Source organism: Lagopus muta, chromosome 8 (assembly GCF_023343835.1).
Source record: "Lagopus muta isolate bLagMut1 chromosome 8, bLagMut1 primary, whole genome shotgun sequence".
Lineage (NCBI taxonomy): Eukaryota > Metazoa > Chordata > Aves > Galliformes > Phasianidae > Lagopus > Lagopus muta.
The window spans coordinates 32,980,711-33,007,741 of record NC_064440.1 but is presented as its reverse complement, the minus strand read 5'-3'; the positions used below and the strand labels follow the sequence as shown (position 1 = coordinate 33,007,741).

The window sequence follows — 27,031 nt, the reverse complement described above, 5'->3', positions numbered from 1 at the left end:
GCGGGACCTGTCACAGAGTGATAATTGGAACTTATTTCTGAATGGTTCCACACAAAGCGTGCTGTTGTAAATGCTAAACAACTGGTCCATCCATAACCACGTAATTGGTGTGTGCAGCTAATTAGTGTGTTCAATTTAGGCCCAGATTTTTGGAAATATCTCCTGTTCTGGTCCTGATTTAGCAAAGCTCTTAAACAGATGATTAACTCCCATTGGCTTTAATAGGACTTAAGCACATTCTTAATCAGGGCCATTGTGTCAAATCACATCTCTTGGTGACAATCAGAAGGACCTGCCAGAGCTGTAATGAAAAATATCTGCAGGTCTTTCTTAAAAATGCACATTGACATCTCTTCAACTTGTGAGGCATTTTGTTTCAGAATCTGAAACGGTGTAGATTTCTTTTTTTTAAAGCAAATGCTTTTTGTCACCATCTAATTGTATGTACAAAGTTTAAAGATTTTTAACTAGCTTTGCAGGAGGCTGTTGACATCAAATCTGCTCAATACACCTTTGAGATGGAGAAGAAGAAAATACTCATCTGAGAATGCCTCGCCGGTGTAAAAATGTCAGCGCTGATAGGTATCTGTGATGGAAAATTTGTGTGGGAGTAATAATTTAGTAATAAAAAGGGTCAAATTAATTCTCATGCTGAAGGGGGATACCTTACAATAACCATTTTGTAATTTTATGTTTGACAGCTTGCTCTGCATTATGTGGATAGGTGGAGCCGAGACAATGTAATCCATTTCCAATTGTAAACAAGATTGCTTTAAGAGCTGCTGTAGTAAGATGCATGTTGGCTGACTTTAAGCTGAAAGGTAATTGCCTCTGAATATTAATGTGCATGTGGGGATTTTGTTTTTAATTCTGGGATTTCATCTTTGCCCTATAGCAGCTCTGAAGAGGCCCTTGTTTTCCCAAACCCCACGTTGCTGCTAATTGAAGCTGATGGCAAGTGTTGTGCTTTGGGCCCTTTGCTTTTATTTTCTGTGGTCTGCGTACCTTGGAGAATGCTACTTTCTTTCTGTTGTGTTGTTTGCTAGCCACCTTTTCGGTAGAAAAGATTTATTAGCCATGCTTTTGCTTTCGTGTAGTGGCTACATCTAGTGCTGGGCTAGAGGAGGTTATGAGGAAAGGGGAGAAGTTGCTGCACTAATTGAATTGTAGCCTTTTAGATAAATGGGAGTTAAGGTGCTGGTCCCGCGCTGTGTAGCTAGAGAACTTCATCAGAAATTACTGGGGACCTGATCACCAGCTCCCAGTTGGAGCTTCTAAATCGGTTTCTACCCCTATTGGAACAGACCTGTATCATGGAGGCAAGATCTGGGTAGTGAAAAGCTAAGTTTTGGGGAATGTTCACTGGCTACGTTTGCATATGAAATTTTCAGGCATTGAAGGGACAGCCGGCTTACAACTGAGCAGTAGTTTGCCTTTCCTCCTAAGTTCTTGCTCCTGGTTTCTGTGAGCATTGTTATTCACTGCTTGCAATGACACTCAGCACTGGGTATGAGGGGGCCTGGTGCTGAGCGTGGTGTAACTGCAGCTCTGTGCTGATGCAAACTGCAATCCAGTGCTATCAGCAGGAGCTTGAAAATCCGGTGTGTGCCACGTTTTAAACTGTATGTGCTTAAGTGGCACTGGACTTGTGGGCTGTCACTTTGGGAAATGAGTACAAGACTGTTGAAAGATGTCAGGACTGCCAAGTGGCCTGCATGTCCTTCTAGCAGAGATGAGTATTCTTAAGGTATACATTTTTAAGTAGAGTAATACGTGCCTTGCTCTGTCAGGTTGGTTTTTTAAATAAAGAACAAAAAAGAAATAAAGCATTTTTTAGCTTGTATCAATTCTCTAGTCCGGTGTAGTTCATGGTCTCACACTGAAGGTGATGGCTGAGCAAGCGCGGGAGCTTCTGCTGTTCTTTAAGAGAATCACAGAGTGGCCTGGGTTGGAAGGATCAACAGATCTCCAAACCCCTGCCACATGCAGGGCCACCAGCCTCCCCATTTAATACCAGACCAGGCTGCCCAGGGCCCCATCCAACCTGGCCTTGAACACCTCCAGGGACGGGGCAGCCACAGCCTCTCTGGGCAGCTGTTCCAGCACCTCATCACTCATAGCAAAGAACTTAATAGGGCTGGATACTTGCTGACCTGTGATACCGGCTGGACCTAGCAGGTCTGTAAATGGCTGTTCTGAGGGGTCGTGTCTTGCTGAGAGATGGGGCCAGCAGCTGAGCTTCACAGCCAGCCCTTCTGCAGATGACCATTAGCGTGTGCTGGGTACAGCTTTATATAATGTCTCAAGTTAAACAATGGGCTGGAGGCAGTGATGTTACTGGGTGGGAACCACTAACAGACAGCATCTTCCACATTCTTGCACCCTGTGCAGGCTTTGGGATCTTGAGTTTGTTTGCTTTAGAATGATTTACAAACTTCTGCGGTGTCCAGTCTCCAGTGGTTCAGTCTGTCCACTCTTGAAGTCAGTGGGAGTCCTCTTGGTAATGTGGTTATTCAACGTTTCCAGGGGTACCTTCCCTAAATTAAGTTACTTAGCTGTGGAAACGTTTGACTGCAGGCCAGCAGGCAGGAAGTGTTTGTGTGGGGGGAGTTCATGAATGTCTTGCCTGTTGAAGAGCCTCTGTCTGTGCTGTGGCTGCTTCAGTACTATGACAAAAATAATACGAAAGGATTCTAATAATGAATTAACTTGTTCATTGGATTAAGTGTTGTCTTAAGGGCAGTAGTTGGAGTCCATGTAATGGAAGTTGACTGGAGGTATGTCTTGTGGCGATGACAAACTTTGTTTTATAATAGCATGTATTTTTCAGTAGCTGCTTGCCATGCTGTAATGTGGTTGGAGCGGGAGAAACAGAAAACTGGCCATTTCCCGGCAGATAGCGATAAGTTTCTACTCAGTCAGAATGCTCTATATGCTGTGATAGGTTTATAATTATTATCCTAAGATTGATGTCTTTGGGGGGAGTGTAAATTTGTGCAGCAGTAATCCATTAAGAAATCAATAATCATTCCATCCTGAAATGCAGTTTCTGTACAACATTATAAATGCACACCAAAGATTTGATTCTAGGCTTGTCTTCCTTCTCCATCCCCTCCTCTTCCCTGAACTCCCAACTTCAATGTCCTTCACTGTGTCAGAGAAGTAGTTACGTGGTAGGACCCTTCTTTTCTGATGGGAAAAACAGGGGTGGTAATAAGAGCATCATCCTGAGAGGCTGTTCAACTTGATGTGTGATCTTTCCTTTCCCCACAATGCTCTTTTGATCTTGGGAAATTCCCCCTCTTCTCTACCTCACTTTTATCCCTGCTAGATGGGTGATAGAGGATGATGAAGATGCATGCAGTTTCTCTGTAAAGGACTCTGGAGAGGAAGTGTTAGATACGTGCAAAGCTGTGGTACGTGCACATTTCCTCTTCTTCACTCTCTCTCCTCATTCAGTCTTCATTTATCATCACATGAGTTTGACCATCAGTTGCTGCTGTGTTCTGCAGGACTTCCTTTTTTTGCTCCGAGTTCTCCCCAGTTGGGCACGTTTTTGAAATGCTGTTGTAAGTAATCCTCTGATCTAGAGAGCTGGAAATCTCTTGATCTCAGAGTAAAGGTGTTCACAGCTGATAAATAATAGACTGTGTGACAGAGCCTGGAAGTGCTACTTTAGTTTCCATGTGGAAGGCTAGATTATAGCACGAGATACTGAGCTGGTCCAGTTTTGATCTCACAAGGAAAACTGCAGATAGGAAAAGGAAATACTATTAGAGTAGTAAGAATGCATTTACCTACTGGCTTCAGTAGACCTTGGCTAAGAGCTACAAAACGTGGAGTACTTAATAATCAGAGATTATTAAGGTTGGAGAAGACCTCTGAAGTCATCTAGTCCAGCCACCTCCACCATGTCCACTAAGCAGTGTCCCTAAGTTTAGCCCGCTCAACTGTTGATTGAAAAATGGGATATTCTTTAATTATGTCTTTGTTTACACCCATTGTATTTGTTATCCAGGTTTACTTTCACCTTCTGGTTTCTCATCTACCCCAGTAAAAGGAGTGTGAGGTAACTTGGCTCTTGCTTTTTACTATCCTTAGGACATCTAATGCATGGGTATTCACCAGCGTTCTCAGTTCTGAGACAGGGTGAGCAAGAGACCAAGGTGTTTATCACATCTTTCCTTCTGAGATGCGAGAGTCTCAGGTTGTGTCCAGAGTCTATTCTGGTAAGAATAGACCAAGAGGTTTTGCCTTTTATTCAACTCATGTGTACTTTGGCTTACTGGAGCAAGCCACAAGAATACCCACCTGAGTACCATTATTCACCTATTTCAGCATTCACAGACTTGTGTCTTAGGAAGGGTGTGTGGAAGAGCTGGAGGTACAGGAAGCCAAAAGGGACAAATCCCTCACTGTAGCTCTGTGTAGGGAGATGTGGCATGCCTGCCTCGGCTATGGGGTAAGCTTGCTTTGGCTGGTTTGCACAGCAAAATGTGAAGCTATGCTAATGGAAAAAGCCTAGATGCCAGCAAAAATGCTCGAATGTGAGTTGTTTGACAGGTGTCTATTCAGCGTTGGCTTTTTGTCTGTTGAATTATTTTTTAAATTCCATAAGCCATGAATTCCACGCTGTGCTGCTTTCTCACCAATCAAGGTTGCTCCCTTTACTTTAGAACCCTCCCTCGTGCAAGGGCTGCAAATTTCAGCTCTCCTTAGCCCTTAACTCGTGTCACTTTTCTGTTGGCCTGCATACCAGTCAATGTCTCTCACATGTCAGTATTATTCTTCAAAGTGAAAACTGCATTTTTTTCCCCTTTCTGGTCAATTTGTGATACAGAAGCAGCAGCTGACTGACAGGTGATTTTTCTGCAATGATTTGCTGAAGTGCTCATGCAAATGGTGTGTGGCTTTTCAGCAAAATAAGAAGACTTTATCGCATCTTTTTGGGTTTTACCCATGACCATTTTTTTCCAGTGGTTGGCAGAATGGTGAGTGCTGAAAGCCCAATATGGGCTCACAGGATGCTGAGTTGAACAGATAGGGCTCTATTAGCTCTCAGCTGCATTTATCTTTACTTTACGAATCTCTATTTAGAATTACCTGCAAGTGGTTATTTTCCACTGTGGTTTCCTAAGACTCTTCTGCTTTTGTTATTGTAGTATTTTTGAACTACTAAAGACTCACTACCACCTATATAACTATTATGTATGTATTCACTGACAGCTTGAATGACAGGTTACAGAAAGTGGTGTGAATTGCTCTTCGGAACAAGAATTCTCTGAAGAGAAATATTTAATAAATTGAACTATTAAGAGATGCTATCTCAATCAATAAGTTGGAGTTAATTGGCTGTGTACAAAGTGTTTTCAAGCCATTCCCCTGAAGATTCTGCAAATTAGGTTTAGGGCACCTTTCTGGTGGACTGCTAAGCTGCTTTCAAAGGCCAGTTTTCAATAACCGTTCATTTTGTTAATGATTATTGAAATCAAATCTATTTTCTTCAGTGTCCATTTTTTACCTTGTAGCTACATGCCTCACAAAGTGAGTTTAGCATGGTTTAAGAACAGTTTTAAGAACAGAAAAAGCTCTGCATTTCTTTTTTTTCCCCTTTTGCTGTGTGCCTCTAGGAGTATTCCATGCTCGGGTGACTACTCCAGAAAACAGTCCCCAGCTACTCTGTGCTATGTGTTATTGTTTGCGAGCAATAACAGCACTGCAGACATGTAATATTCACTTCTGTGTCACCTCATTTCTCAATTTTTCTGGTTGTGAGCGCTATCAAAGTTTTCCAAGTGCTACATGCTGCAAACTGGGTGTTAGGACCAATGGTCCTGAGCTGTTAGTTCAACGTGAAGCTTTGCAAGCATAGTGTAAACCCATCAGAATTAAAAATGAACCCTAAACCTTCTAGTTGGCATTAGGAGCAACAGATGAGTTGCAGAAAGGGATTTCATCTGAAGGTATCATAAACATGGTTAATGGCCATCAGATGGGATCCTTGGTGCTTTCAGAGAGCAGAGGTGGGGAAGAACTCGCTTGGCAAAAGCCCCTGCCTTTGGGATGTTTTGCTTGGGAGTATCGTGGGCCTGACTGCTGGAGATGGCGTGGATTGCTGGGCTATCTGTAGGTAGGCAAGAGTCAGCTCCTTACAAACAGGTCCTAAGTGATTTAGTCAGTAACGGCCACAAATGGCAGCTGAAAGGCCAGTCCTCCAGCGGTGTGGTTGCTCCTTCAGACAACATCTCCTACTTCATGGGTTGCATAGAAGAGTTAAATGTGTTTATTGGAGCGCTTCCTCTTTCTTGTCTTTTTTTTTAAGTTGTTTTTTTTCCAAATGCCGTTTCTAAAATTTAAGGTAAATTGTAAGAAAGAAAGAAATCCTTAGCTTAACACCCATAGAATAAAGTAATTCAAAGCGGAATGTTTTTTTCTTTAAGTGTTTGCCCTGGAAGTTTTCCTTCCCATTGTGGCCCACCGAAAGTCTTCACCCTGCCTCATAATCCAGAGGAAGGTGGTAGTTTCAAACCAGTTGAGAAGTGCTCTGTTGGAGTGGAGAAATCCTAACAAGGCTTGTTGAGGCTGATTGTCACTAGCTCAGTTGGGGAAAGGGAGGGGGTAAATCATTGAGTAGGTATATCTTCCATTCAGCAGGAGCTACACATGATGGGATTATTAGTATTTCTAAACTAAAGCCCCTGACAGATCCTTGGATACTTAAAGCTGTTGTGATGCTTTACCAGATGGTTCAGAAACTCAGACTGGAGAATCTCATTGGCTGGTGCCGAACAATGACATTTCAAACCCACACGTTCATTTGGATTTTAATTTTCAGGGGGATTAAAGCTTTTTGGAATATGGGCTGTCTCTTTCCATATATACTGTCGGCACCTTATGTAGTTCAGTTTTGCAGTGTCTTTATAATTCACTGTCAACTGTGTTACTTGTGAAAGAGCAGTTTGAGCTGTGGCACAGTATTAACTGCGTACCGGGACCAGCAAAGCACAGGCAGCATAAGCATGCAAGTTGTTGGCTATTTAATGCAGCTGCTTTGTTTTATAGCTGGTAACTGCGTGAACAGGTGATTATGCTAACACATGCCACTTTTGATGTTGTATCTCTCTGTTCTTCTCACTTTTCAATTCTCATCTTTGAAGCCCCGATCCTGTAAATACAAACGCATTTGCATAACTCGATACAAGCAGAGTGATGCTGTCTATTCCTGCTAGGAGTTGAGCTGTTTGGTCCTAGCTCAGCCGAGCACTTTTAATGAGACCCCGCAGCTCTGAGGGAGAAAATCAAAGGCGATAGGCTGAATTTTTTACTCCCTTTCTGTCCTGTGGCATTTTGAAAACAGGACGGAGTGCCCCTCTGGCAAAATAGAGAGATTTTCAGAGCCTGCCAAGTCAAACAGTCTCTCTGGCTACCCACATGGCTGTTCTGGCTAGCACTGGAACCTTTGTGCTACTGCTCAGCTGCCTTGAGGAAGGGATGGGAGTATTGCTATTGAATTCCCTTGTAAACTCCTCAGGGCAAAGATTTCTGTTTGGTTGTGTATAGATATATGGAGTGGTGATGCATTACCTTGTAGAAACCTAAGTGCAAGGATGACTTGGGGATTAGGGAAAGAATTTGAGCTTCATATTTTAGGAGTGCAAAATTTATTTATAACGCTTGTTTAAGCAACATTTTTTAATGCACATTCTACACAGCAATGAACCAGGATGCTTTGCTGGCAAGTGAGAGGCTCTGCTTCCCTTCTGCCCTTGCTTACCCTTTATGCCTCTTAACACTGGTGGGGATGGGGTTTGGTTCTGTTGAGAAGAAAAAGGACATTTTATGTAATCATTTTTGTGTGTTAGGTTGGTGCATTCGGTGCGACTGCTCTTGATATGATTCATTCTATTTGTGCTGATGCACAGTATTAAATAATGTGCGGGCTGTTTTTTTTTTTTCTTTCTGTTAAACAAGTATTCCCTTGGCTTGTCACAGAAAGCTGACACATGTTGGTTCTTCACTCAGGGAGTTCTGCATCTGTCGACACTTCAGACATAATCAGTTTAGATTTCTGCAGCTGATTAGTGTTCACCTCTAACCAAACTGAGAAGCTGCTCCTCCAAATGGTAACAAATAATATCCTAATTAGTTCTCTGCATTGTGCTAGCAGGAGTCTTACTGCAAGCGGCTGGTCTCGGAGGCCTTTCTGTTCCAGTCCACTGCCTTTACAGACTGTTGTATCAGCACTTAGGCTGGGCTTTTATTCCCCCTGCCTCCAAATGCTCACAAAGCAATTAATTATGCACCTGACGATAGACATTAGGCACGCAACAGTATTCCACGTACGGTTATGAACATTTCATTAGCACCAGTTGATTTATGCACGATAATAAGAGCAGGAGAAGGAATGCTGGGCAGGACTCCAGGATTATCCCATAGCCTCGGTGATGCTAAGTGTCCCTGTGAAGCTGAGCTGACCACCCAGCGCAGCTTAAACTCTGCTGTGCTCAGAGGAGAAGCCAGCAGGATGGAGGGATTGGGAAGCACAGCAAGGGGAGCTGTGCAGAGCGGCTGCTGTACGGCTCTGCCTGTCTGGGACTGAGAGCACTGGGTTTGACCAGGAAGTTTTAAATGGGTTTATGCTTTTGAGTCCGATTAGCTTGTTAGCAAAACATGCCCATCCCTGTCTATTAAACTCTGTGTACTTCCTCTTAGCTGATGGGTTGTGGTGATGTTTGTTTCTTTTTTTTTGTTTTTTTTGTACAAGCCTGTTCCTTAAAAAACAAAACAAATAAACTTGAAGATGTAATTTGATTAATAGCACTCAAAGGGCATGGCAGAATCTCTTGTCATTTTGCTGAGCGGTGTGGGCAACTGCAGCTGGATTAACTTGACCAGAATAGTGCAAAGAATCAGAGAATTTTCATGCAGAGGTTGAGGTGGGGGAGATGTGTTATGAACACGTACAGCTGTGTGGTCCATGGCTGCACCGAGCATTGAGGCAGGTGAGTATCCAGTGCTTAAAAGGAAGTTTTAAAACGTGAATTGCCTGTTCAGGTTCTGTTCAATGACTCCTTAAAACTCTGTTGAAGTTTACAATTAAGAGAGCCTGTTTTAAGAAGTATTTCAGAAAAATAATGATAGCAAAATTGCTGCTACAGTGTAGGTTGCTGAACTATTCAAGAATGTGTACCTACTAAACTGGAGACCTAAACATAAAGCTTGTTCCTGAAAATGCTTCGTTACTACTGTTGCTGCTTTTTCTGTTGGTGCAGGGCTATTTTCTTCATTCAGAGTTCAGTCAAAGCAGCTGAGATAGTGAGCAGGTAGATTTTCAATTTTTTTCCAGCAAACTGATGAATAACAACTGCTTTGAGAGGTTGAGGTAATTCCAAATTGTGTTCAGGATGAAGCTGACATAAATAATGACTCTAAAAGTCATCTAGGAAAGGAAGTTGTTAATTATCTTTAAAACAGATGTGTGAGTAAATGGATTCAAATCTGTTGTAAAAAGTGCAAAGCGGTAACAAAAAAGGGATCTGCTATAGAGCTTAGATTCATTTGTGAAATCGCTGCTTTTTTGGGTAATAGTTCATTCACTTTTTTTTGTTCTTCAGAAAACATTTGCGAGGTCCTAGTATGAGACAAGCATTGAAACTGAACTTTCTGACTTGTTTGTTTTCTTTTAAACTCTACCTTTAAAAGGCAATTCAAATCTCTAGGTTATGAATTTATTCGCCGAGTGTTTTTCTTGAATATTATATATAGATGCATATTATAAACAAGAAACAAAGTATACCTAGTGTGTTTGGGTTTTGGAGCTGCTGACATGCTGCTACTGAGAGTTTTTAGTTAAACTGAGAAGATGAATGGATGCAGCTATTGTAAAGTGTGTGAGAAGTTGTCTAAATGGAAGCTGATGGGAGTTCTCAGACTACAACGAGTTAGCAAGTTCCTTCTGGTTCAGTTTCAGAACCGACTGATTTCTAATATTCATTAATGACTTCCCATTAAAAATGAGGAGTTACCAATACAGCCTCCAAGTTAAATCAGAAGGCAGTACCGGTGTGAAGGAAAGTCAGAAGCTTGCAGGGAAGGAGCGACTCGCATTGATGGAGCAGTGAAAATGAGAAGAAATGTGATCGTGCACTGTGCCAGGCTGCACACAGGGCAATTCCTCTTGTAACCTGCACGCCTCGTAGCTGGAAACAAAAGAGGAGAAGAAAGGACTGCTCGTTTGTAGGTGACAGTGGGTGTCTGTCAGATGCCAGTATGATACAGTCAGGAAAGATGCACATGCCATGATGCGGTGGTGCCAGTGAGGTGTTTGCAGCAGAGATGGGAAGTGCTGATGCTGTTCTACAGGCCTGAGAACCAGGGTGGCCTTGCCTTCACAGAGGTCTTTGCTGCAGTGTCTAGCCATCTTCTGTTTGGTGTACAGCTTCTACAGCTGGTTCAGGAATCTCTGCTCTCTGTCAGTAAAGGAAGGTTTATTTGGTCAAGTCTCATCAGCTTGGTAAAGTCAAGGCTTTTCATAAAGGAGTGAGTCTGTGCCTACTGGTGAGTAATGGAAGGGAGTTGACATGAGACGTAAAGATGCTTGAGCATAACAAACACTTTCCTCATCCTCAGTTCTTGCTTGAAGGCTGATGTCAGTCCCTCTCTACTGTGGAGCTCAGGCCAAGGTCTGTAATGTCTGTGCACTTACACAAGGTCTTGCTTTCCACGGGCCACGTTTTGGTGGTATGTCAACAGAAGCGGTCTTTTTCAAAGCTTTATGTAGCACTAGCATGAGTTTGATATCCCATGGAATGATGTAAGCTCCAGTAGGAAAACCTTGGCATGAACTGTACTGTGTTGATAGAAAACAAACTGTTAACTACAGGCAGTGCTGAGATGCCTGGAGGCAAGTTTAAGAGCTCCCTTTACAGGAAGGAGATCCTGGAATCATAGATTTGTTGGAGTTAGAAGGAGACTTTTAAAGTCGTCTAGTCCAGTTCACCTGCAATGAACAGGAACATTTGCAGCTGCATCAGGTTGCTCAGCGCCAGGTCCAGGCTGATTTTGAATGTCTGTAGGAACAGGGCATCCTTTCTGGGCAACTCATTCCAGTGCTTTGCTATCCTTATAATAAGAAACTTTATTCCAACTTGGCCTTGTTGAGCTTGGTGAGATTTGCACAAGCCCATCCAGGTAACTAAATGTGGATGGCAGCCACTTCCTCTGTTACCACACCTCTGAGCTTGGTGTCAACCACACCTTTGCTAAGGATGGGCTCAACCCTACTGTGCACATCACTAATGAAAATATGAAATCCCCCTGCAGGCCTCCTGTCACTGGTCTCCATCTGGACATGGAGCCGTTGACCACAAGACTTCTGATACAGCCATCCAGCCACTCCCTCATCCACTAAGCAGTCCATCCATCAGATCACGTCATGTCAGCTAAGAGAATTGGATGTTGTGTTGCTCTAAGTGATATAAATGAGATATTTCTTTAAAATATACAAGCTGTGCTAATTGTACGAAACAGTCAAGCAACGCTTCTCTTTTCCTCAGTTAAGTAACTTGAAATTGGCCAGATTTACAGAAAATTAAAAATAAAAAAACACCTCCAACAGAGCTCGAGAAATTCCATGTAAACAGCATGTTTGTTCTGACCTCACCAGGGGCACAGGGATGATTTCAAACGTCATGTTGACGTTCAGCATGAAAACCCAGGGTCATGCTACTGCCGGTATAAAGTGAGATACCCAGTTCAGCAGCATGTGCCATAGGTATCCAGAAATAGCATCAAACATCAGCTTCTCAAATGTTTTACTGTGTGCAATCTTCTTCTGTGGGGAAAAAAAGCAACCATCTGACCACAGGTATGGACATCTTCTTCAAGTTCTGGTTTTTACCCATGCTATTTGCTTCTGTCTCTGTCCTTCACCCTGATGTGGGAAGAATGGCCTAAAACAGCACAGGCAGATGCCTGCTCCTGAAGCTGCCATGTGGTATCATCTGCTGAGCAGCTGTGGAGAGTCTAAGCAAATGGAATGCTCTTTTGTGAGCCACTGAGCGAGATGGGGAGAGACCTCACTGCTCTGTGACAACTGTTAGTAGTCAAGCTTGATGTCATCTGTGCAGGAACAAGCAAAATGTTTTGAGGAGGATAAAATAGGGGAGAGAAGAACAGTTAGAAACAATACAGCTCTATTCCTAATACGTATGATTAAAATAGATATGAATATGACTTTTTACCCTTGGAACTCATGAACTTAGTGTTTTATGCGTCTTGTGCACATCTTCTGTTACTTTCATGTTATCCCTGTACTCAGAACCCAGTCTTGCGTACTTTACGAGGAAGAAGTTACACTGAAGGCAAGTCTGAGGACTTGGCATTTCTTATCAGTGCTTTGTGACGTTAGGTGCAGATCCTGGAAGCAGCATGTTTCTGCTTCTAGTCGACCTGGGTGCCAGACTTTGCCCTGTCTGTTCTGTGAAGAGCAAGGTTAGGCCCATCTTTACTTGTGAATAAACGAGGAGCTGCAGGCATCAGGGTTTGGTCCTTTGGAGTGCTGGAGATTTAACTGTCCTCTGGATAAATGAAATTCTGGTGGCTATTAAATTTCTGGCCAAGTCATCTGTGTAGTTTTTTGTAAAACCTACTGTAAGCTCTGCATAAATATTCTGGCAAATTTGCCTTGGTTTTTATGGAAGATGTCCATACAGAATTAAAACCTCATCTGTTGCCAAATTTTCAGCTGATGTAAACTGCCTTAAGTGCAGATCCAGTACAGGGCCTGTGATTTAGGGCACCTGACTTTTTAGCTTACTGACTTGCCAACATTTTTATTGAACATAAAGCTCCACGTCAAGCCATTAGTCAGTTTCCCTTCCCTTATATTTATCACTTGAAAAAGAATGTCATTCTTCTCTAGTATGTATGTTAAATCTTGAGTTGGCTCTAATGCTCAAAATTCAGCTTAACAGCCTCTCTCTCTTCTGCTGTGAGGTGGGACAGTGTAGTGTCATGTTTTTCAGGCAAACCAAGAATGCTGCCCAGATAGAGAATAAGACAAGGGATTAACTGGTTCTGGCTAAGAAGAATCTTGGGCAACAGCTAGTAGGCCAGTATTTTCTGAGAAAGAATTTATTACAATGCATTTGAGATTTGTAAATGTTTCTGTTAACGCCAGAACACTCTGGGGTGTATTTACAAAAGAGTGTTTGCTAATCCTGGTAACAAATAATGAGATTTGTACAGGTACCTCCCGTGGGCTCATATGGAAACATACGTTGAAGCATCAGAAGTTTCCTGGATGCATGTTTAAGAGTTACTTTGTTCTCTAAAGACTAAGAATAGGATTTCCCCGATACTGTAAGTTTTGATCTTGTTGAATGTACATATTGGGAGGTATGGGTTAAAATAAATGTTGGAGTATTTCAACTTTACCCCTTAATGCAGAGTTGTCACGGTTCTGTACTGCCTGCTGTTACAGTGGAAGAGCCTGGGCTCTTCTGGAAGGTAAGTATATTCATTATATTTAATCAGGAGAATATACCTGTGGTGTTATGCAGAAGAAAAGCTATTCTAATCAACCTTACCTCAAGATCTTGTCTGTCAAACCCAAGCAATACAGACCCGTGCATGCGTATGCACCGAATATAACAAGATTCACCGGATTACTGCCTGCTTGCTCTGAAGTTGGCTCTTGGAATGTGATGATTCAATATCTCACTGACTATGTGACAAATAGGGCTTGGTTCTTGCAGATTTGTTTTCTTGTCTAGCTTTATTTCTAGTGCTGGATGACTATCTCTGCAAGGATTTTGACAAAAGGAAGGAAATGCACGTTTTGCTTGAAAATTAGCACTGAGTTTTGCCAATTTCCTTTAAATAGAAAAGTGAACTTAACCTATCTTGTTATCAAGGAATTTGTCTGCTGGAGGCAAGCTGAAAAATGGTGTCTGGGGCCTACAGGCACAAATAGACCCCAATTTTATATTCATGTAGCAGCCCTTAAATATTGCATTAGCAATATTACCAAGACCAGACAGATCCAGGATTTTCTGTGCCCGAGGCTTGCAGTAAAGCTGGAGAAAAGCAAAACAGTTGACTTTAAAAATCTATGCTTAAAAGCTGGGAAGTAAGGAGAAGTGTCCTTCTCTGTGCTCATGGCAGTTCTGCTGAATAATCACTTGGCAAACTGCAGCAGCATGATAGGGAAGCTCACAGTTGCCATTCAGGTATAGGATATTGAGGGAGGCTGGAGGCTTTGCTGATGTTTGGCTGGGTGTTAGAAGTGTTCTGTGTTAAGAAAGTGTTTTGTATCAAAGCATGTCAGTGGTCCACAGCATTTCAGGTACTTAACTGAATGCAAATGAGAAAAGCTGATGCTTTTTGTCTACTTGGTAGTGGAACAAGGAAGATTGAGGAAACTTTTTGGAATAACTTTATTTTTCACATCTTTCCCGGAGGGAAAAAAAAAAAATTCAGGAGTCCTGGACTCTGCAGTTTATTCTTTCTGAGCCCTTGGAGCTGGATTTTTGCTCTTGGCTTTTTACAAGAGATTGGTCCAACAGAAAACATCTGATCCAGCAGCTTAGCTGGATTTGAGCTTACCTGCTGTTTAGTAAGTCTCCTCTAAGCTCAGTTAAAAACTTCAGTTTTCTTCTCCAAGTTACATTTGTCTGAATTAAGCAAACACTGAAGCATGTCTGTTTACTTGTATTTTTCTTTTTTACACTGCTCTTTCATTTCTGGATTGGCTGTTAGAATGACCACACGCTTTGCTTTTTACTGATTCTGGTGTATCGTAATGAAATTTCTCAGTCACTTACCTTGTCATGAGCCACAGTGAAAGATGGAGGAGCTTTTCCTCCCTAGCATACCTACAGCTTTCCTAGCTTTCAACAGAAATATCTTTGTGACCAGTGTAACGTGTGGCTTAACCCTGCCTGCTGACCAGCATGTTGGCTTACGGCTTTGAGTACTTATATATAGTGAGGTGCAATATCAGCTTGTTAAGCTCACACAGGTGTACGATGGCTCTGTTCCTTCACTGATCCGGTCCATTTTCAACTTAGTTGCATCATTTTGGGTTTTTTGGCAATAGTAAAGTGACGTGCAAATGTAACAAGCTGAGACATGAAAGAGAACATCAAACCCAAACTGCTCTTAGTTGTGTCAAATGTGTCATTAATGAAGTACCTATATATTCTTTAAGAGATTTGAAGTGACCCCTGGGTTGCTGCTCATCTCATTTCATACCACCTTGAAGTGCTTTTGCTTTTGGTACCCTTTGGCTCTTGTTCTTGACTCTATTTACTGTACAGGCTCCCACTTCAGATCTTCTTCCAAACCCCTCCACCTTAACTGTTGCTGCCTGGTGCAGAATCTCGTGAAATGCTTTTTAGCACTGAGTGTACAACATCCCCCAAATTCCTTCTTGTCATTGCAGTACCATCCTCGGGGAATTCCAGAGGCTTTGTTAAGCGTGACCTCTCCTGCCTCAGTCCAGCCAGCACAATCTTAAGCAAGCAGCTTTCCACATTTTCCTAGCGTTTCATTCTTATGGCATGCAGTTTCCAAGACTTTCTCTCCGCAGTTGATTTGCAGCATTCTGGCTGGTAGTGTTACCACTCTGCTCTTGGCCTGATTCAAAGTGGTGCTGAAATGAATGTTTTTCTAACACAATTCACTAAAGATTAAGTCTGTATTGTAGGAATCTTAGTATGGGGTCATTTGTGTGACACGTCATTATTGGGATGGACTAAGAGCTTAGATATTTGAAAAGAAATGGGAGCTTTTGCATATGAGAGTTCAGTATGAATAATAAAGTTTTTGGCTTTTTACCCAGGGGGATGCAAGTTTGTGGCATTCTTTCATTTTTATTTAGGATGGCATTATCTGAAAACTGCAATGTGCTTATTTCTGGTTTGCAGAGAAGGCATTTTTAGAGCAAGCTGATAATGCGCCAAAGTCTCTGAAACCTTAAAGTTGTGGTTAGGATCAAGGCAGTTTAGGAAATTAGGTCACCATTACCTCACTGTTCTGTTGGTTGGGTTGTTTTTTTTTTTTTTCCTTAATTATTTCTTTAACTTTTAAATCCTGTCATGTATGCTGTAGTTGCCACTGTCGCTGTTTCACCAGTGGAATCCAGGATGGATGGAATTCCAAGCTGGCAGCTTGAGGAAGCTTGATCCTGAAGGCCTGAAGCTTCAGAGTACAGACTGCACTGCGTGAAGGCAGCACCAAGAGAGGAAACTGTTGCACAGTATTATTTGGGAAGGAAAGGTCTGAGTGCAAACTCATCTCTGACACTGCAGGAATAGGCTAGATTTGGGATCAGGGTGTTTTGCAGGGCTCTTGCTAGGAGTTGCTCTCTGGAGCCACAGCTCTGCAGCGAGGAGCCTCAGTCTGTTTGGGTGGGTATTTGCCTCTGCACCATCAGCTGCAGCAATTTCACTCAGCAGAAATCATCCCTGTGGGGGCTGCCAAGAGAACAAAAAAAAAAACAACCAAACTTGAAAACCCAGACCTATTTATGTAGACAAAAAAAAAATAATTGATTTTTCTCCCCTTAAAAATAAATAAATAAATGCTATTAGCAGAGTCTGGGAATAGCTGAAAGCTTTATTCCCATCTGTTACACTGTGCGTGGCTCTTTTAAGGTGTGACCTTATCAAAGCTGGAATCAAAACACCGAGTAGAACTGAAGGCAGGCTCAATCTAGTCGAGATTCCCTTCAGCAGACCATGGCGATGGTGAACAATGGATGTGCTGCTGAAGTTCATTCTTTCCTTAAATGCAGCTTTATCAGCAATTAAGGTGTAAAAAATAGTCCTTATTGGCTTCAGGATCCTTCGAGCTTTCTGGCTTGCACTTGCTTTGCCTACAAGATAAGTCAGGTTTCTACTCCAACTGTTGTAATGACTGAGACAGTGCAGCTTCACCTGCTGCATTAGGAGGACAGGCATTTGTGCCTTGTTAATGGGATTGCTCGTTAAACTCCAGCTGCAGAACCTCTACTGTCACGACTTCTTCAAGGGCCATGAGGAGGACCGTTTAGGTCTTAGTCTTCCAGGCACAGGAAAATGAATTGTTCTGGAGAAAGCCAACCCAGTGTTGTGCTGTGCTTGATTTTGGTTGCTTTTCAGGTGTGTTCTAAGTACTTGATGAGGCCATCTGTGAGTCAGAGGGAGCACTGTGACTAACCTGGTGGTGATGCAGGTAGGGAGAAGAGACCAGGAAGGATAAGGAAGGATCCAGCGGACACACTGTGTTTGTAACCTCTGAACTCTGCAGAGTATTACTCAAGCAGATAAAGGTAACATTGGCATCTTCCCCATTAACCCTACTTTCTCAGCCTCTGCTTAAACCCCAGGGATTGAAGGAGGTGGAGAGAATGTTGTTACGCACGCAATTTTCAATACAAATTCCAATGTGGGAACTGCATTATTGTTGAACTGGCTATCAGGACCTTAGCAAATACCAAAACATCAACCTCTCTCTTTTTTTCTTTTTTTTTTTTTTTATAACTACATCACCTGTGACAGCTTCAGTTTACAGACTCCATTCTTCTTGTGGAAATTTTATTGTGTGACCGTTTCCTTGTTTAGTAATACAGTGGCTGGGGAGGAAGCAACTTTATACTTTTGATCTAATTTTAAAGCCTCAGAATAGGTCACTCAGTCCTCCAAACAATTTCTAAAGATTTTCAAATAAGGTATAACTTGATTTAGAAGGCAGGGAGTAAAGCGTCAGGGCCAAAACTTTGAAGGAGCTTTTATGTGTAACCGTATTGGGATTTTTAATGGGCTAAATACAGCATTGTAGGCAGAAGCTGTAAGCTGAGAAGCCCTCCATCTCAGCAGATCCTTGGGGATATGCCCTTGGGAGGGCTTCAGACTGCAAGAAAATGTGGAAAAACAAGAAGATTGCTCTGCAGGGATGGACATAATGCAGGGAGAGGTTGGGAAAGATAAATCCTTCTGGCCCCCTTCATTATGAGAGTAAAACGACACTTTTGGCTGGAGGCCAGCAAAACCTGGGAGATCTCGGATGGTGCAGACAGGACCAGCAACAAGTTTGGTCAGGGAATGGATTGGAGGAGTGCAGGTCTGCCTCAGCCTTGTGGGTTTTGTTCTGAAGGCAGAGCGTTAACCCCTCTTTCCCCACCGCTTTCTAGAAGCAGCAGCGAGGCAGGGAGACACGCAGCTCTTGCATGAGAAGTGGGAAACTTGCTGGGGATTTTAATTAAACTTGGAAAAACAAGAGGAGGTAGAGGAGGAGGTGTGGGATTGTTGGAGGAGCTGTTTGCTGTGACTTTGACCCGATGACACAGAGGTTAGCAGCAGTTCCATCATCCCCATGCCATCAGAATTCAGAAGCACTGTGCAGAGAGGGGTACCAGGTGGATTTGCTTACTTGCAAAATAGCATTTAAAATCTGTAGGTGTCTTAACAAAAGAAATTGAAAATGATTCTTGGTGAGAAACCTACTTGTCTAAAAGGTGCTGATTTGGACTTAATGTTGCTGTGCCCTTTTGGTTTCGGCTGAGTTGGCTCTGACCAAGGTAGGGCTGAGGTGGGCTTTAAAACCCTTTAAAAAATCTTCAGTGCCTGAACTCCTCAATAAATTAAAATAGAGCACCTTTCACGTGGCTACCTGGAAGGCTACCTCACGTGCAAACCTGCTTGTTCTGTAACCTTGCTTTTCTGTCTGAAATAGGTGAAAATGTTACTCTAGGAAATTAGGCCATTAAGGGCTAGTTTATCAAACGAATGCAGGGTCACTCTGCTCCCCTTATAGTACATCTGCAGCACAGCTGGAGGTGTGGAGGCTGTAGGTTCTCTTGAAATTAGTTCAAATGTGCAGAGGGGGGCAGCAATGATGTGTGGGTGTCTGATGGCTCCACGTCTCTGCTGCCTCATAGGGCATTTAGAAAGCTGGCTCTGGCAGCTGGAGCATGCTGGGCAGTCTGATGTCTGTGTATGATCTCAGGGGACAGTGCTTAATTTTTTTTTGTAGGAGTTGCATGTAAACATGGGAGGGTAGAACTTGGCCTGTAAATAAGACCTAGTTGGGAATAAGCCTTTTCCAGAGCCAGGCTCATATAATGATAGTTTTCATTTCTTCAGCTGGACGCAAATGAGGGCCACAATCCTAAAAATGCTTACATGGAAGCTTTATTTTAAGATTCTCCAAATACTCAAATTAGCCTGCAACTTCAGGGCTTTTAACTTAAGCACACATCTAAGCTTTTTTTCGTGCCTCTGGCCACAGCGTGTTTCACTCTGCTGATGTATTTGTGCCATAGCAACTGCTGTAAGCCTAGGCGTATCTTTGTATTTCCATAGCCTGAGATTTATTTTAAAGCCTAACTTTGTGAAGCTGGCGAGATAGTGAGGGCCACTGCTCTCCAGCAACATGAGGTAGAGCTGACCAGCTTAATATATTTCCCGTTTCTAACTAGGAGGAATTAGCAGATGTGTGTTGTCCTGGTTCTGACCTCCCAAAACAACATGAGGAGTACCTCCACACTGCCTTGTGCCATTTGAATTTTAGCAACCGAAACCTCATGGAAATGACTTCAAAAGGTTTTCCAAGATTTAAGGACGTTAGGATTTAATTTCACATTGCTTGGGTTTTTGTACTGGCGGTGCCCTAAGGGATGGTACCATTGATCAAGGGTTTTTTTCCCCTGAAAATCAAAAGTAAATGTTTGTCCATTGGGACAGAGTGCTGGGCTGTTAGCTGGATGTAGTACCAGGGATTTGTGAATGAAATGGGAATGGCTTTGTGTCAGAAGGCTTGTCAGGGCATAGGGAAGGGAGAGAAGGGTCGTTTGTGGTCAGGTCATCACACTGAGCACTTCAGCTCCACTCCTAATTTTATTCCTCTGCTTACGAGTATCATCAGCCTCCGCTGTTCCCAGGGTTACAAACACACCAAACCTCTGCATCCTTGAGTCATTTCTCACTGTGTCTTCTCCTCTGTGTCATGCAGTACTCATGTGTTATCTACTCACCTGGAGCAGATCTGAGAGGTGCTGCGGTCTGCAGGAACGAGAACAGGGTGCTCTGTGGAGGTGGAGCAGCAGAGTTCTGGCTCCCGGGGCAGACTTGAGCAAGACACTTTGCCTTTCTCTTTCATTTTTCTTACCTCTGCTTGGAAAAGGGTAAGAGTGTTTCCCTGCTTGCAGATCAGTGACTTGAATCTCTCCCAAATCTTTGGAAATGCGGCATCCTATGAGACATAGGTGCCCTTTAGTGGCCGTCAGCAGTGAGCTGAGAGAGTATGGTCCTCTTTGGCTTGGAATGGTGCCCGTGTGCTTGGTGCTTTCTTCTCTTCTGCTCCTGTTTACTGTTTAGCTGTGGTTGTGAGGAAGGAGCCATAGCAAAGGTCGGCTGTTTCGTGCGTGCCAGTGAAGATGGATCCAAACCTCTCTTCCCAGCATGTCTCCTTGTGTCCTGACATTCCTGTTAGTCATTCAGTGTTTCAAAAACACTCGCTGCCCATTGAATGTTCACGTAGGAGAATCCTGGCTCTCACCTTTTTCTGTTCTTCTGCAGTTTTACTTCATTAGCACCTTTCCTCCAGTTGGGGAAAAGGCTGGCAAACAAACACCTTAACACCTGCCAGCAAGGACCACGCCTTGGGTTCTTGAGAGTCATAGCACTCAGTTTATTGCAGGGAGTACAAAGCTGTTCTCCAGCTCTGCTTCAGCAGCAGCCAAGGAACTCAAACCAACTGATGATAATGCCTGTTGGAGTAATCTCTAACCTCAGAGCGGCTGGTCTTAATATGAGCTGAATAGTCATTTTTTCCCCTTTGAGTAGCACAGAAACCCTGTTGTGCCTTTGCAGTTTTACTGTAGGAAGTGATTATTTTTGTTAACGTCCTATGAAATTGCCAAGCATAGCTGGTAATTCCCTGTGTGTTTCTTTAGGACCTTTTTTTCCCTTTCTTTTTCGTCCTTGAAGACCTCCTTTAAGACAATCCATTGGGTGGGGAAGCTGTGAGTCAGCCTGCAAGACTTCTGCCCCAGCAGTGCAGGTGGAGCGAGGAAAGACTCCAGCTTCTGCTAATCTCCTTCTTTCCAGCAGCTCGCTGTGTAACCTGGGATTAGACCTGGCCTCACTCAGTGTCCTGGGTGGAAGCTTGTCAAGAAGAAGGACTTAGCATGTTGGGCAGCCAAGTACAGCCACGTGGCCTGGTATTTTCAGGGCGGATCACAGCACGCCTGCAATGGATCCTGAGTTGATTACAGTGGTCACACTGGTAGAATTCGGGACTCTCCTCACAAGAGCTGTGTACATAATGCTCTCATCGTTTATAAGGGCGGGAAGCTAGTTGATAGAAACCTTTGGACCTTGTCTCTGGCACTGATGGTGAAAGGATGTTAGCGGTTCAGGGCATGTGAGCAGCCAGCATGCTCAGCTTCTGCACGGACACTGATAGGAGAAGTTATGGGGCCAGGGCTGTCAGCCTGGAACATGGTAGTCACATCTTCTCATCTTGACATGCTGGAGTCCTTCCTGTATCTGGACTTCTCAAACCCTCCTACCCCCTTTGTTACTGGTAGCTTTTCTTTCGTAATTTGTAAGTGATTTAACAGCAGTTTCTGTTTCATCATGCAATGCTCTGCATGAGTGCTTATGACCTTACTGCGGAGTCGTAGCATGTTCAATGAAGCTTTTGCATGTGAGTGTCTCTCCATGTCTTTTTTCTTTCTGCTGCTTCTCTGCAGTTGTTTCTCCTATGGAAATAGGAAACAGTCTGTTTTTTCACCCCTGCAGAGCAAAAGAACAGATCTCGGGCATTATGAAAACTGGCATCACTGGGAGAACTTGACTGCATGTGGAAGACAAGTGTGTGTTACTTTTCCTTATTCTCAGTTTGAGGTGTTGGCTTGGCTTTTTTTCTTCTGCAAAAATCAGTAACATAGTTGAAGGAAGTGCAAGCTTTTCTGGTGTAAGTTAATCCTTGATCTATAATAGAGAATTGGGAAAAACAGACTTTGTTAACATGAAGTACTCCGCCTAAATCTTTCTCAAATCCAAACGGGGCTTAGAGTAATGTAGGAACAACTTAACTTCACTATCATGTGCAAACCTTGAAACGGAGGTAGGAGTTAGCTATATCCTCCTATAGCTATATCCTATAGGATTTTGGAGGGGAAGAAACAGGGAGTAAAGTGGAACAGAAGTGGTGGTAGGGATTCTCAGCCATCTGAAAATCGAAAGGACGTAGCAGTGTGACCCAGCTTTGCTCATTTTCTTGTGAGGATGACTTGCTTGGAAGGTAGTCTAAGGCTGTCTAAGTAATAAATGGCTTTAGCTTACACAATTAGTGAAAGATGTACCAAATTCTGTCCAAGAGTCTGTGGAGTTGTGCACTGAATAGGACCCTGTCCGTATGTCCATTAATCTTAGGAGCCTTAGCCATGCAGAAGCTAGGTATCTAGTTTAAACCAGTCAGTTCGTCAGCTTCTGTAGGCTCCTCCAGAAATCATTGTCTCGTAGAAGAGGTGGAATGAAGTTATTTGCCCTCTGGAGATGCGTATTTATTTGGATTAACTTCACAGGGAGCCTAGACAGTGCTAGCTGGGTCTTGGCTAGCTGACTGTTAGATGTGTAAAACTAGGTGGCATAGATTTGCCCTCGCAGCATTAAGGAGTGAGGTGATAGCTCAACTCACCGTGGGGAAAGACGAAGATGGGAATGCATGCCCTAAACCAGTCTGGAATTTGAGTGTGGCGAGGACATCTCTCATGTTGGTAACTCTAAATGCAGTGGTTGTTTTGATTTTTACTATTTGTGCATCACAGTAATGATCTTTGTAGCATCATCCAGGGCGCTGCCTCCTCTGCACAATACAAGAGTTGGACTCCGTGCACATGCAGCCAAGTGGTTGCATCCAAGATTGAGTTGGGGGTGAAAATGATACTGTTCTGTGTTGTCTGAAATAGCAGAGAAAATGCAGTAAGCGCACTGCCTGCTTGCTGCAGCATAGAGCTGTGTGAGGGACAGACAGGATGACTGGTGCTGGGTGTGTGTGCAAGCTTGAGAGAGAACAGTGATGCTGGAGTCGTGGGAGTGGGTGTCTCATCAAATTTGCACAGCGGTTGCCTGGTAGATTATATTTTTTTTTCTATTCCTTCTGGTATTTCTGTAGTACTCAGAACTCTCATCCAGGGTCAGAGCTCGTGAGAGGTCTACACTGAACTTTGTAAATACAAAACGCTTATGCTTCTCTGCTTTCTTAACTGGTATGACAAACCAAACTAACCTACCCCATTGAAGCCCTAATATTCCCTGTGCAACTACCTCAGATCTCTGCCATCTCCCATTGCTTGTTTCTGTTGTGGTGTTGAAGTCTGTGGACTTCAGCGAGCTTTTGGTGGTTCTGTTCTTTTTTTTTTTAAGAGGGAATGCCCAAAAGGCTCCCAGTCTGAAAAGGATTTGCACCTGCATTGTGATCAGAAACAGGTGAGGGCTGTTCCTTGTTCCCACTTGGCCCCCAAGTACGAGGTGTGCTGCTTTCTGCCTCTTCAGGGAGCTGACTGGCATTACACCCAGGTACCTTTGGTTCCGTTCACAGAAAGCAGATATCCATTTGCAATTGAATTGGCTCAGAATGGCATTAGGCTTTATCTAGAATGCAGAGAAGTAGTTTTAGATGTAGGCAGCGTGCACGACCTGCCTCTGCTGGGTATGTGCTCGTGTTTGCCCGTAGATAAAACGATCTAGAGAGATTAAATTATTTTTTTAGCTCCTAATGGTGTCCTGCTGTCTGCTGCCAATAGCTACTGGACTTCTTTTTAGTGGCATTTCTGCTGAAAACACGAAAAGACTGAATGAAATACGAAGCTGGTCTGTAATCACTGCATTCCTCGCTCGGTTGCATCTCAAGACTCACAGTTCTGCAGCCTGACTAGATCTTTCCTTCCTTAGCCCTCCCAGTCCCTTCAACTTTGCCAGACTGCTGCAGTTTTGGGGCTTTCTATTGCTACTCTGCTGTGTTTTTATGTTGCAGTTTATTTAGTTGGGTTTTTTTTTGTAATCAGGGACAGTCCGTAAGCTCACCAGCAAATAACCTGAAATCCAGCCAACAGAAGCCCAGATTTGGCTACTTGTTTTGTATCACTCGTGAGTTATTTTTCATGAAGCTCCCTCACGATGTCCACATTTCCTCAAGAGAGCAAATGGTCGTTAATCCTTCAGCAGAGAGGAGAAAACAAGCAGGGCTTGCTTCCAAGAAGCTGCAGCAGCCTTTGACCAGCAGTAAACGGTCTTGATAGCATCGGTTATGCGAGGATAAGAAATGGAAATGGCAAGGCCAGTTTTGGAACAACTGTATCCTTGTTTCTCTACCCTTGAGGACGAGGCGGACAAGTGCCTACATGTGTTGGATTTTGTTAGCTGGATCCAGTTGCTGTGCTGAGTTAATGAAGGTCACGTTCGTGTGCGGAATGCTGGGAAAGCAGGGGAAGCTGAAACCGAGCTGGCCCATCCCCAGGCAAACTGGTTTTAACCAGGAAAAAGTCTGAGAATGCGAAGAAACTTCTTGTACATCACCTCAGGCAGTTATGTATTCTGTTTCCTAGTTACATTTTTTTTTTTCCTGGTATCAATTCCAAAACAAACAAATGGAGAGAAAGAAAAAAAAAAAAGCATTCCTTAAAATAACCCTTTAACATCTTAGGCCAAATTCTGTTTTCCTCACGTCTGAAGGTAAGATCTGACTGTGCTGGTACTCATAGAGAGCACCCTAGATCTCTGCTGGAATGAGCATGCAATGAATGCCATGTCTTATTAGTAATTCAGAAAGAAAAATTGGCGTGGTGGGGCTGGGTCATGTATTGGCAGTACACTAAATAACAGAACAGATAAATGGGCAGGGCACTGCAGGTGCAAACTTCCTCCTTTGCTGCTGTTGCGCGTTTTTCTTATTCAGGATAAAGCAGAGCACCCCGGCCTCATTTGGGGTCTGCAGGCACAGCTCTGATGGAAGGGGTAGCAGTAAGGCTGTTGGAACAGTGACTGTGGTGTTTAAAAGTAGTAGCTGAGCACAAATGTTTCCTGTTGGGCTTCTTGGGAGAAGTGGCACAGGCAGACGCAGCTCCCACAGTGCTTCTGTTAGCTGGCTTCTGTTGTGAATGCTGAAACCTCAGGCCTCCTGTATTGACTGCAAATTTTCACTTCACTGGAGTATTTGCAATGCATGATTGTCATACTGTAATACTTGAATAAACCTTCTTTTTTTGTCTCTGGGTGAGCACATCCACTTCCCCCTCCTACTCTGTGTTATTCTAGTCTTTCAACTAACTTTTGACTCCAAAAATTTAGGGAGCTTGTCATGCCCCACTTTCAGACTGACCATTTGAGCTTCTTGACAGCAAAAGTAGAAGACATTTCTCAACCTCCCTGCGCTGCTGCACTCTATGCCTCTTCAGTACAGCTCTTCAAGTGCGATATGAGGTTCTGTGAAGGATCACGTTGCTTGGCTTGGTGCTGAAGGCAGCAGGGCACGCAGTCTCTTTGGTGTGCTCCAGCAGCCAGTGGAAACGAGGGTGAGCCAGCTCGTGTGCATCTTTGCTTTGGCAAGGATGATCAGAGCCATAGCTCAGCAAGAAATCGGCATTCCTTCTGCGAGTGAAAGGACAGGAGTGCAGAAAGCTCACTGCCTTTTGAAGAAGGTTGAAAGTTTGCCCTCCCCCCCCCCCCCAATTTATTTGAAAGGAAAGCAAACAGGAGGATATTTTCTTATGCAAAGATGGACTGCTTGGCTGAGAACGTTTTATGTGATCTATTTAAGCAGTGTTCATGTGTAACACCTTGGAAGGCTCGTAATCTCTGGGTCAACTCATTCAGTCCTGCCACTTGCATGACTCACCAGTGGCCGGTGGCATTTGGTGTCCACGTTTTAACACCAAAATTCTCTAGCAGGCAGAAGAAAGTGATAGAAACAAAACCCTTGGATATCACTTCTGTTGCATCCAGGGAAATTAACTGGCAGTTTCAGGCCTTGTGCTTTCTGATAAACCTATATTGGTGATATTCCTCGTGGTGGTAGTGGGTGTGCCACAGGAGCAAATACAAATGAATCAGCATGGGCATTTTGTTGTGAAAACCTGTGGTACTGGGCAATGCTCTGTGGATGCTGTGATGTTTTTCAAGCAGGAACAACCCAAACTAAGTAGAAAGCATATCTTCACCAGAAAGAACACCTGTGCATTGTATGTACACATATGTATAGTTCTTCTACACGAAAAGCAGAGGTGCAAATGGTCTATTACCAGTCATTCTGCTAGAGTGGGTGGAAAGATACTGAGTAGTTTTTATCTTGTAGGAAGCCTTTGGTGTCTAGAAATCAAAGCTCCTTGTAAATGTGTGCAAGTCTTGATGAGATCTAAATTGAGAAGATTTTGAAAATCCAGATGGAATTTCTGATCAAAACACTGTAGCCAGCTGAGAAAGCAGAGGACGTAGCTGTGCCATGGAGAGCTTGGGTTCAGTCAAGCTAAGCAAGTGCTTGAGGTGTCACTGAAGACCCCAAGGGCTTGTAGAGTTCTTCACTGCTGGAGTCTGTCCTGCCTTATATCTTAAGGATTTTCTCAAAAACAGCCCTGATGTTTTCAGTGTAATAAATCCCCTCTTTAAAGCCACCACCACCAGTCAAACCTCGTGTATAACTGTAGAGTGAGGGAATAAAATGTGTTGAAGATCAGGTAGGATTTTGTTCCATGTCTATTCCAACAGATATTTTAGCAGGTTAGGTGCTTTTTCTTTCCAAATCGCTATTGATGTCTTATTTTGTCTTATGTTAATATCCAGATTTCTTTTTTTGTCAATACGTTCAGTTTATGTTGTAAGAAAAACTCACTGTAGGAACAGAAATTGATTTTTCCTTATTAGCACCGTATCTGGCCACACTTCTAACACTGGAAATAGTGAGTCATGGAATCAATAGCACGTGATATGGTCTTCGTGAAGACATCTCTGCTGGCAGGTCGTGTTAGAAGACATCAGCATAAGAA

General features: G+C 43.3%; 1 protein-coding gene across 20 annotated transcripts in view; it reads left to right on the top strand.

The window, feature by feature from the left end:
• Nucleotides 1-27,031, top strand: part of IKZF2 (IKAROS family zinc finger 2) — a 109,883-nt gene that overhangs the window by 16,458 nt on the left and 66,394 nt on the right. The window contains exons 1-2 of one of the 20 annotated variants that reach the window (XM_048952962.1): nucleotides 17,081-17,144; nucleotides 17,222-17,314. The exons of 18 other annotated variants lie outside the window; for them this stretch is intronic. The gene's annotated coding sequence lies outside the window, so the exon portion shown is untranslated. Of the gene's footprint in view, nucleotides 1-17,080; nucleotides 17,145-17,199; nucleotides 17,315-27,031 lie in introns of those variants that run through there. One more of the 20 variants, XM_048952969.1, reaches the window with a different exon arrangement.